Source organism: Arachis ipaensis, chromosome B03, assembly GCF_000816755.2.
Source record: "Arachis ipaensis cultivar K30076 chromosome B03, Araip1.1, whole genome shotgun sequence".
NCBI classification, from domain to species: domain Eukaryota; kingdom Viridiplantae; phylum Streptophyta; class Magnoliopsida; order Fabales; family Fabaceae; genus Arachis; species Arachis ipaensis.
The window spans coordinates 56,254,915-56,267,107 of record NC_029787.2 but is presented as its reverse complement, the minus strand read 5'-3'; the positions used below and the strand labels follow the sequence as shown (position 1 = coordinate 56,267,107).

The 12,193-nt window shown below is 38.6% G+C and overlaps 1 long non-coding RNA gene across 1 annotated transcript in view; it reads left to right on the top strand.

The window, feature by feature from the left end:
• The window catches only part of LOC110270175, a 5,908-nt gene continuing 4,886 nt past the window's right edge, over positions 11,172-12,193 (top strand). The window contains exon 1 of the long non-coding RNA XR_002359385.1: positions 11,172-12,055. This is a non-coding gene — a long non-coding RNA (uncharacterized LOC110270175). The remainder of the gene's footprint in view (positions 12,056-12,193) is intronic.

Sequence of the window (12,193 nt, the reverse complement as noted above, 5' to 3'; positions counted from 1 at the left end):
TTGTATTTGGAACATGATTTTTAAGCTAAAGAACACACAACCTGTGAGATTTGAGCCTTTATGCATGGTTACATTATTTAACCATAATTATTTTATTCTTGTGTGTTTACTTCTCTATGATTGTAATCTATATTTTGTTTCATCCTATATGTCTAATGTTTATTATATTTGTATGCTTGCATATGATTGAGGCCATTATTTGTTTAAACTCACTTATCCAAATTAAACCTACCCTTTCAATTACCTTTGTTAGCCACTTTGATCCTTTAAATCCTATTTGTTCTATATTTTACCACATTACTAGCCTTAAGTGGAAAAACAATTATATATCCCAAATTGAATCTTTGGTTAGCTTAAGATAGAATTGTGTGTGCTAATTAAGTATGGGAAGTTGTGGGAACAAAAGATAATAAGAGAATGTGTCATGATAATCCAATGGGAATTTGGATACCTACTCATGTGAAACTATAAGAATTAAAAATCTATGTGCATTGATAAGCTATGTTTATTTTTATGTTTATGTTAATTGTGTGGTTTTATCATGATCTTTACCCACTTATTCATATGATTAGCATGCATTTATATTTTCTTCCTAAAATTATTACATGATTGAAAACTTGCTTCCTAGAGACTTTTAATTATGTATTTTAATTCTCCTTTATTTCATTCGATGCCGTAATCTGTGTGTTAAGTGTTTCAGGCTTTATAGGGCATGAATGAATTAGAGATTGGAAAGGAAGCTTGAAAAAATAGAAGGAACACAAGAAATTGAGGAGATGACCAGCGAGAAGTGACGCGGCCGCATGTCTCGCACGACCGCGCGAAAGAGAGGAAATCGCAGTGACGCGGCCGCATGGCTCACGCGACCTCGCGGATTGGAATTGCACAAGTGACGTGAAGGAGTGGACGATGCGCTCGCGTGGCAGGGCAAAAGGCCGAATGACGCGGCCGCATGAATGACGCGATCGCGGGACGTGCGCGATCTGCATAATCTGCAGAATTCGCTGGGGGCGATTTTGGGCCCTGTTTTGACCCAGTTTTTGGCTCAGAAAAGCAAACTAGAGCCAGAGAACATGCAGAAACTGGGAACAACATTCATTCTACACAATTTTTAGTTTTTAGATCTAGTTTTACTCCTCCTCTAGGTTTTCTCTCTACACATTCATAGTTCTTAGGATTTTTATTTCTATTGCTCTTTGCATTGGGATATTGAGAAGAGTTATTACCTCATCAAGACTTCATCATTCTAGTTCGTTTTCTTTACTTGGCTCTTACTCTTCCATGTCCCTAATTTACTCAATTTTACTATTGGATTATTTTAGAATTTATTAATACAAGAATTACTTTTATTTTTAATTGATTTCTTTGATTATTATTTATCATGACTTTCCTTAATTCCCTTTCCTATGTTATGAATTCTACATTCACAATGAGCGAGTAGTTCCCTAACTTGATGGGGAGTTGATTGAAAGGAACCCTTGAGTTGGAATGCTCAAAAGAAAAATTGTAATTGGGTTTATTGTTGGATTGCCCTCTAGTCACTGACACCAATCCCTTTTAATTGAGTGGTTTGGAACTTGTGAATAGAAGTAGCATTCCAACTTGTTTTACTTTCCCTTACCTAGTAAGGGATAACTAAACAGAACAACCTTCAATTATCAATTAATCTTGAGAGTACTCCAACAAGAATAGGGCTTCCAGCTAATCTACTCCCAGTCAAGGCTTTTATTTAAATTATTTAATTTCTCTAATTTAATTTCCTGTTTATTCAACTCAAACCCTTTTTGAAAACATCTGATTAATAAAATAGCACACCTTTCTGCAACTCGTTGGGAGACGACCTGGGATTCATACTCCCAGTATTTTAATTTTAATTTTTGTGACACCCTTCTAAATTGATAAGCGGATCTCTGGTTGGTTAAGAACTATACTTGCAACGCATATCTTATAACAATTCTTGACTCGCCAATTTCCGCCATGTCAGACTTCTCAAGCTTGGCGTGCCACGCCTGGTTCCTCAAGTGGCACGCCCAAGTGACTTTTTGGAGCTGGCATGCCACGCCTTCGATACTAAGTGGCACGCCATAGTGATGGTTCCTCCTAGAGTGATGAGCTGGCGTGCCACGCCCCTTGGATCAAGTGGCACGCCCATAGTAGGTGATGGGTTAGGCGTGCCACACCCAACCTGGCGTGCCACGACCCTTTAGTGTCCTCCATTGTTGCTCTCTGGAACTTTGTACTAGCGTGCCATGCCCAGTTCCTGGCGTGCCACGCCCATGTGAATGCTTGAGACTTATCCTCTGGAATTTAGTACTAGCGTGCCACGCCCAGCTCCTGGCGTGCCACGCCAGTGCATTTTTTGTGGCATTTGCTCCAAGTGGCACCCCAGTTTCACACGCCCAGCTTCTTTGTTGCTTTCTTCCCATTTTTGATGTCTTTTTCACCTGAAATTCAGCACAACTCATCTCAAAGCAATGTACCATAATATTCATCAATTAATGCATGAATTGCAATGATCAATTGAGATTTATGCTCTTTTATGGTCCTCTTTATGCAAGAAAGAATGGTAGATGATGCAAGTCATCATTGAGTCAAACACCTATGACAGCAAGCAGAGCTGGTTTTTAGAGACGCGTTTGATTCAACGTTGGTCATTAAACGTGGACTCCAACGTGAGCAGCAGAATTGTGCAATTCAAACAGATCTCTTCTCAACAGCAAGGAAAACCAATTAGAGCAACTTCAACCCAATTCAATCAAGGCCAAAAGCCCAATTCAGAGATTGAAGATCAATGGAAGAAAGTGTATAAATAGCTTAGAATTTAAGTTAGAAAAAACTTTTGGAACTTTTTCTTTTTGGCTCATTTTTAATTTTCTGCAATTCTTTCAATTCGGGAATGTATCTTTCAATTCCATTTTCCATTTTGAGAGCTATGAACAATATTAGTTTTCATTCTTCTTCTTCTTTCTTTTCTCTTGATTTTACTAGAAAGCTTTCGTTCTTCATCCAATTGAATAGTTGTCTTAGGAAAGAAGCTATTCATAATTGGATCTCCTCTGAATCTTGGAAGAGGAATGAGGAGATCATGCTAGAAATGCTTTCTCACATTGGATTAGATTGGGGTTTGGATGGATATAATGACATGTAATCCTACCAATACTTTTATCTATGAATTTGTGTGGTATAATCAGTGACCAAATTTCATCTCTTCCCATGAGCACTTAAATCAAGGAATTGGGCAATTGTTCATGCTCAGAGAGATTAGATTACCAAGGAATTGGGATCTAATCACTTAAGATTACCAAGGAGATCAATAAATTCATTGATTGAGAAATTAATGGAATCTGATCTACCCATTCTTTTATATTCTTCTTCTTTAATTTCATGATAAACCCCCATTCCCATTTAATTTCTTGCAATTTAAGCTTCTGTCATTTAATTTCTTGCAATTTAAGTTTCCCGCCAATTTACATTCTGCAATCTCAACTCAATTTCAATTTAGCTCAACTAGAACAACTCTCCAATTAACGTTGATCAACCAACCAATCCCTGTGGAATTTGACCTCACTCTACAGTGAGTTTTTACTTGACGACAATCCGGTGCACTTGCCGGTAGAAAATTGTTGAGAGACAGTTTTCGGGTGAATCAAGTTTATGGCGTCGTTGCCGGGGATTGGTTTTGTATTGACAATTACTAAATTGGAGGATAACTAGATTGAGCACTTTTCTTTTCTTTTGATTTATGGAATTTTAATTTTAGTTGTTCATTTTCGTTTTCTGCAAATTTTAGTTATTTTTCTTTACTTTTTTATTTCCAGCAAGTTAACCTACTAACCATTTGATAAATTGCTCTAACCAAGCTAACTATACCATGTTTTAGTGGATCCTGCATTTGCTGTTTCTTGTACTTGTTCATTGTATGATAGGTAGGAGAAAGGAAACCTCAACCTCTTTTGACAGTGAACTGGAAAGAACCTTCCTGAGATTAAGGAGGGAAGCAAGAGGAAAGAGGGTTGTTGGTGCAAAAAAAGAGGAGGAAGACTTGGATATAACCATGGAGGATGATATGGAAAACCATCATGAAGGAGAGGTGAATAATCAGGCCAGAAGAGGTGCAGCCAACCCTGCTGGACAAGAGAGGAGAGTTCTGGGATCCTACATCAATCCAAACCCAGGAAACTGTGGTAGCAGCATTCAAAAGCCAACTATCCATGCTAATAATTTTGAATTGAAGCCTCAGCTCATAACCCTTGTGCAAAACAACTGTTCTTTTGGAGGAAGTGCCCAAGAGGACCCTAATGAGCATCTCACTACATTCCTAAGGATATGTGACACAGTTAAATCTAATGGTGTTCATCCTGACACCTATAGATTGCAACTTTGTTTCTATTTTCTTTGAGGGACGAAGCATCAAAATGGTTAGAATCATTTCCCAAGAAAAGCTTGACAACTTGGAAGGATGTAGTGAATAGATTCTTAGCAAGGTTCTACCCTCCACAAAAAGTAAACAGGCTAAGAACTGAAGTGCAGACATTCAGACAGCAGGATGGTGAGACTATTTATGAAGCCTGGGAGAGATTCAAAGATTTGACAAGGAAATGCCCCCCTGATATGTTTAATGAGTGGGTGCAACTTTATATCTTTTATGAAGGGCTGAATTACGAATCAAAGAAAGTTGTAGACCACTCATCTGGAGGATCCCTTAACAAGAAAAAGACGATTGAAGAAGCCATTGATGTTATAGAGACAGTGGCTGACAATGAGTATTTCTATGCCTCAGACAGAAGCAACAACAGGGGAGTCATGGAATTAAACCATATGGATGCAATCCGGCCCAGAATAAGATGATCAACAAGCAACTGGCTGAATTGACTAAGCAGATGGAGAAGAATAAGGCGGCAGCCATCCACACTCAACCATCACCTTAAGGAGAGTTGGACACAGAAAAAGGAGTTAACTGGGAGGAAGCTAATTACCTTGGAAATTCATCTAGGCAAGCTCATGATCCATATTCTAAAACCTATAACCCTGGTTGGAGGAACCACCCAAACTTTGGGTGGGAAAACTAACAAAACCAAGGCCAAGACCACAGACCCCATAATCCAAACTAGTATAACAATCCACTCACCAACACTCCAACCAAAGACCATACCAGACCACACAAAACACTTATTCACAGCCACCATACCAAAACCACAATAACCACCCACAGCACCCCAATTCCAACCAACTATCACCACATGATGATGACAGAATGTCCAAAATGGAAGCTATGCTTACAAATCTTTGCAAGGAGTCTGAAGACATGAAAAATTCAAGGAAGAAGTGAGAGGGAGTATAAAAAGCCAATGAGAGGTTATTAAGAATCTCAAATCTCAAGTAGGACATCTTTTACATCAGATTCCGAAGTCCACTGATAGTTTTCCAAGTGACACTGAGAAAAATCCAAGAGGGGAAATTAAGAAGGTGAGATGGGAAGAGTGTAAGGTAGTTACTCTTGCAAATAAAGAAATCCTGGAAGAAGATACCAGCAAGCCAACAGAGTACAACCAAGGAAGTTCCCAGGGTAACTTGGAGAAAAAAGAACAAGGAACTGGATCTGTATAGAGAAAAGAATCAACTAGGAAGGAAATGCTGAAACCTTATGTGCCAAGGGCACCATTTCCCCAGAGACTCAGGGGAGGTGAGAAAGAAAAGTCATATTCAAGATTCCTAGACATGTTTGCATCCCTCAGTGTCAACATCCCCTTCATCAAAACACTCCAACAGATGCCTACATACATCAAGTGCATGAAAGAGCTGCTGACCAAGAAAGGAACCTTAATGAACAAGGAATGTAGTGCCCTCATCAAGAAGGACGTACTCCTGAAGGGGAGCTTTCATATTCCCTGTACTATAGGAGAGACAAAAATTGGCAGAGGATTTTGTGATCTAGGAGCTAGCATAAATGTGATGCCTCTGTCTCTTATGAAGAAGTTGAAAATCAATGAGTTGAGATCCACGAATGTAATAATCTAATTGGCTGATAAAACTCAAAAGCAAGCCGAAGGAGTAGTCGAGAATGTATTGGTCAAAGTAGGAAATTACTTCCTTCCTACTGATTTTGTTGTCCTGGACATGGAAGAAAGCTACCTCTATCCCATTATTCTGGGGAGACCATTTCTAGCCACTGCTAGAGCACTCATAGATGTGGAACAATGAGAGTTAATCCTGAGAATACATGATGAACATCTCACCTTCCATGTTTTCAAACCTACATCTGAATCTGAGCTAGAACCTAAAGAGCCGAAGGATGATCACAGCAACATATGTATAGAGGAAAGCAACAGTGAATCAGAAGCAGAACCCCTGGAACCAACCTTGGTGAACAAGCAAGAACTTCAAGAGATACAGTAACCAAGAGAAATCAAGAAAGAACTGAAGCCACAAGAGTTAGGAAGAGCAGCTAATAAGGAACCCCCTAACACAAAAGTCACTGGAGCACTATTGGAAGAAGAGAAAAGAGTTGTGAAGAAATTACCAAGAGGATGGAGAAATAAGAAAATTCCTACAGAAGATTTTTTTCCTGTAAATAAGGTGATACCCGCCCACCATCCACCAATCTCAACATAGCTTCCTGTGACACTAGGGGTGTTCATAAAAAAACCAAAATGTGGTTAACCGGTTAAAAAATTATAACCACATTTTGGTTAACCAGTTTAATAAAATAATTTTAAAAACCATATCCATATTTTTTAGAATTGGTTAACCAAAACCAAATTAAAAAAAAACCGATTTTTAACAGGTTAACCAAAACCAAAACCAAATTAAAATCAAAACCTAATTTCAAAACCAAATTATATACTCTCTCTCTCTCTCCCCCCCTTTCTCTCTCCCTCCCTCTCCCCCTTCCTCTTTCTTTCTGTCTCTCTCTCCCTCTCTCTCTCTCTCTCTCTCTCTCTCTCTCTCTCTCCCTCTCTCTCTCTCTCTCTCTCTCTCTCTCTCTCTCTCCTTGCCCTCTTTCTCCCCTTCCATTCTCTCTCTTTCTCTCTCTCCTTCCCTTCCTCTCTCTAATCATCTCTCCCCTCCTATCTCTCTCTCCTCTCCTCTCATTCTCTCTCTCCCATATCTCTCTCATTTCTCCTCTCTTTTCCCTTATCTCTCTTCTCTCCTCTCCTTCCTCTCTCTCTCCTTTACCTCCCCTCTCTTTCTCTCTCTTTTTTTCTTTTCTCTCTTTCTCTCTCTCGCTCATCTCTCTTTCCTTTTCTTCTTTCTCTCTCTCCTCCTCTTCCTCTCTTTCGTTTCTCTCCTTCTCCTCTTTCTTTTCTTACTTTCTCTTTCAATCTCTATCCCTCTTCTATCTCTTTTCTCCTCTTCTCTCTAAAGTGAGAGAGAAGAGAGAGAGGAGACGAAGATAGAGGAGGAGAAAGAAAAAAAGGAGAGAGATAAGAAGAGAGAGAAAGAGGACAAAGAGGGAGAAAGAGAGAGGGAAGAGAGAGAGAGAGGATGGGAAGAGAGAAGGAGAGAGAGACAGAAAAAGAGAAGGAGAGAGGGAGATGAGAGGAGAGAGAAAGAGGGAGGGGGAGAGAGAGAGCATGGGGAGAGAGAGGGAGAGAAGGATAGAGAGAAAGAGAGGAAAGGAAAGGAGAGAGATGGAAAGAAGAAGATAAGAAAAAGTTACTCGTATCATTTAGAAAGAAAATTATTTATATTAGAAAATATTATTTATAGAAAATACTGAAAAGAGATAAGAAAAAAAAAGGAACGAAAGCAATGGAAGGAACTTAATTATTTACAAATGTTACTCGTATCATTTAAAAAGAAAAAAATTAGATAAAAAAAATTCAATAAAAAAAGTTTTAAAATTTTGGGTTTTTGTATGTAAAAATATTAATTTTTGTGTCAAAATCTATTTTTACATGTAAAAACAAATTTTACGGTATAAAAACCAATTTTTTAGTATAAAAACTGGTTTTTAGTACAAAAATCGGTTTTTTGGGTAAAAATTTGGGTTTTATATGTAAAAATATTAATTTTTGTGTAAAAATCTATTTTTATATGTAAAAACCAATTTTATGGTATAAAAACCAATTTTTTAGTATAAAAACCAATTTTTAGTACAAAAACCGGTTTTTTAGTACAAAAACCAGTTTTTTATATAAAAACTGATTATTTTTTAAAAACCGGTTTTTATTTTAATAACCAGTTAAAAATCGGTTTTGAATTTCACTAACCGGTTAATAACCGATTTCATCATGTAAAACCAATTTGGTTAATTAACCAATACTATATTTTTGGTTAACCAAAAAACTGGTTTGGTTTTTGGATTAACTAAACCATGAACACCCCTATGTGACACCATCTCAATTGCCTCAAGTCAACACAATCAACAGGATCCTCTCATTGGAACATGTAGAAATTCTTAAAGAATCAACTGGTGAAAGATTCACAGTGAAGGGAGAAGATTTGAGGCATTACAATCTGCCTTAACAGTAAACTGACCGTCAAGCTAGTGACGATAAAAGAGCGCTTGTTGGGAGGCAACCCAACCAAAGGTAGTTATCTTTCCCTAGTTAAATTCAATAAAAGAGTTAAGTAAATTCTCTATATTGCAAGGAGCTAAGTTTGGTGTTGCACACCAACGAAATTTAAGGGTGAATGTGTAATTCTAAGTTTGGTGTCCACCACGGATTTCAGTAAGAACACACTGCACCCTCAGTATAACTAGTTATTAGCTCCAAACAATCAGAGAAATTACTCAAACGTTGTTTGTTCTCTAGTTTCTAGTTTGTTATCTAGCTCATAGTTGCTTTCTAGTTCATAGTTTACTTTCTTAATAAAAGTACTTGATATTTTCTGCATATATTCAATCTGCTGCATTAGGCAAGGAACTAAGTTTGGTGTTCACACACCAACTTAAGTTCAGAAAATCACAAGCATACATGCATGCTAACCATCCCTCAAGTACTTGGGGAACAAGCAACTTCCAATAACTTTGCAGGAATTCAATCAATCTCTTGGAAGGAATACACACCATCAGCCAAGAAGAAAAAGAAGTACACAAAAACCAAAGATGGTGATGACAGATAGGAAGAAACTAGACTTCAAGAGGTTGTATTGTTGCTTAACTATTTCTACCTTGGAATGTGTAAATTGGAAGTTTGAATGTGCCCCTATTGATAGTTAATCATTTTGCATTCCGTTGTGTTTAATTTTGCAATAAGTGTACTATAGGTGTGTATGTTTTCACTTTCACTTGTTTAAATGCTTGTTTTGTCCCCTGAGTCTTTTCAATTTGAATAAAAGAAATGGTTGAATAGAAGTGGAATAGTTCCTTTTTGGCAAGGAAGTGAAATAACAGTAAGTGGTGGTATATATGTCTGATTGTGTAGTAGCTCACTTATAATGAATAAAAGGGTAGATTGTCCCTCTTTTAGTGTAAACTAGCATGCTGTCTATGAATCTTAGCAAATAAAAGTCCTTGGATGAAAGAAAAACAAATAAAAAGAAAGAAAAGAAAAGCCAAAAGTGGCAACAAAAACAGAAGAAAGCAAAGAATAAGGCTAGACACCAATAGCTTGGACCTTAAGACATATGCCTGTGGTGTCTTTGTACTAGGATCTGCTTGGATGATTAGGTTCTATGGAGTGCTTTAACACTTGGTAACTTGGGTTAACTAACCCGGAATTATCAACCAAAAATCCACTATCAAGAGCAACCTAGTTACAAGGCATTTAGTAACCCAAAGAGGTGCTGGGCAACAATGTCTTAAGAAGAATTGTGAGACAGGTGTCTATAGTGGATATGTGTTGAGTGCAAATAAGCTAAGAAGATGCTACAACATGACACTGAGCTGCTAGAATCAAAGAATAAGTTCATAGAAGAAGAATATAAAGAAAACCAATTACCAAGGATGAGTAAATAATAAGAGGTCATAGTAGTATGTTAGTTAATGCTTAAAGGAGACATTCTATTCCTAAGGATCAATAAGAAGTGAGCTGCAACATTTTCTGCATAAAATCTCATGAACTACTAATAATGACTTGCTGATATGAACAACACATTCTGTTTCATTCTTTCTTCTCAATAATTCAGTGCTTGCTTAGGGACAATAAGGCTCAAAATGCTCAAAATCAATAAGGCAACTCAACAAACATAAAATAAGCATCAAACATCAAATTCAACAACTAGGAACCCAAAATTGTAAACTATGTATATATTGACAAGAGAAATTGAAATAGATGAAAGTGTCACAAGTAATGTAATTAAAAGAGAAATTAAAGAAATACTTACAATGCAATTGCTAGAATCCAAAATCAAACTTGAAGTATAAAATTCTACAAACCCTAATTAAAATCCTAAGAGAGAATTACCTAATCTACACTACTCCTACTCCTACTATGTGTTTCTACCCTATAAGTGAGCTCTCTTTCATATGGCATGAAGTTCCCTTCATATAGCACTTGATTTCAGCCTCCAAGCCTTCAGAAATGGCCAAGAAAGCCCCAAAATTGCCCCCAGCGTGCTGCATTAATGAAGTCACGTGATTGCATCGACGCGTACGCGTGGATCACGCGTACGCGTCGCCAAACTTGCGCGCATGTGTGTACGCACGCATCACTGTGCGCACGCACGAAAGCTAAATCTTCCAAAACTTCATTTCTTCATGCTTCCTCCCTTTTTGCATGCTTTTCCATCATTTCTTCCATCCATATTAGCCTTGTAGACATGAGATTACTCATCAAACACATCAAGACATCCAATGAAATGAAAGTAGAATAAAATTGGTTAAATTCAGCACAAAATAGCATGTTTTCATAATTAAGCTCAATTTAGGGAGAAAACACAAAAGCATGCTATGATGGTGCTTAAGTGTAGGTTTGTAACATCCCGCATTTTTGAAAAATCTAAATATAAATAAATTGTGATTTTACCTTATTGAGTTTGAACTTTATAATTTTAGAAATTATTTTATTAGAAATAATTAAATAGATTGTATCCATATTCTTTTATAAAATCCTAATTTCTAACCCTAATTCCCAAATCAAACTCAGAAACCCTAATTTCCCAAATTGAAAACCCTAAGTTCCTAATCAGAAACCCTAACCTACCCACTTTCTTCTCCCTTTAGCCGCACCATACCCCCTTTTCTTCCTAAACCTAATGTAGAAACGGAAACAGAGAGCCAAGAGAGAGGGAAGAGCTGCTGCCGCGCCACCATGACCGCCGGACTGCCGCCGCAAGGAGCCCGTGCTACCATCGTCGTCATCCTCGTGAACTGCAGCGTCGCCGTTCAACCTCGTCCCGCCGCGTCTCCATGGTCGCCGTTGCTGCGAGATCGCCACCGTCGAGAAGCTGTCGTCGCGTCTTGTCCCGCCGTCACCACCGTTGCCCTGGAGCTCGCCCGCCGTCGTCGTTGAGGGGCCAGCAGAGAGAGAGAACAAGCGCGGGTCAGGGTCGCCACCAAGGAGAGGAGCTATGCTCCACGCCGCCGTTGCCACCAGCCCACAACCACCACTGCGAGGGTTCCGTCGCCGTCATTCTAGTGTCGCCGTTCGTGCCCTTCGTAGCCGTCGCCGTCGCCGAGCCGTTGCATCGCCGGACATCATCGCTGGAGGACCGAATGGAGAAGCTAGCTAGTTCTGCTTCTGCCTCTGGTTTCTGGAATCTGAGAAGACGCAATCGCCGCTGCTGGAACTGTTATTGTTGGCGTGGCCCTGTTCTGGCTCTACTCTGAATTGTTACTGCTGCTGTTTGGCTGATGCTGAAGCTTTCCACCACCACTGGAGCTGCCCGGAAACCCTGTTGTTGCTGCTCCGATAATTTATTGTAAGCTATCTGTAGTTCCAATTTTATTGAACTCATTTCCATTTCCGACTCCATTGAATTTGAACTCTATTTTGTTGCCACCGTGGTTACTACTGCGAGAGTGAAGAATGAATCGGAAATAATGCTGCCGCCGTTGATCGGAGATGCCAAACTGTTGCTGCTATTACTTTGAGATGATATGGCTGCTATTAAGGTTGTTGTTCATGAGTGCAGCATTCCCAATTTCTATGGATTTCGACACTTTGAGGTAGGGGATTTAAAATGATTTTAATTTAGGAATGCCTACAAGGTTTATTGAATAACTGCAAATAGATTTAATATCTGTGAGTAATTGATTGACTATGTGAATATTGAATTGTGGCTGAAATTGTGATTGGAATGGTTG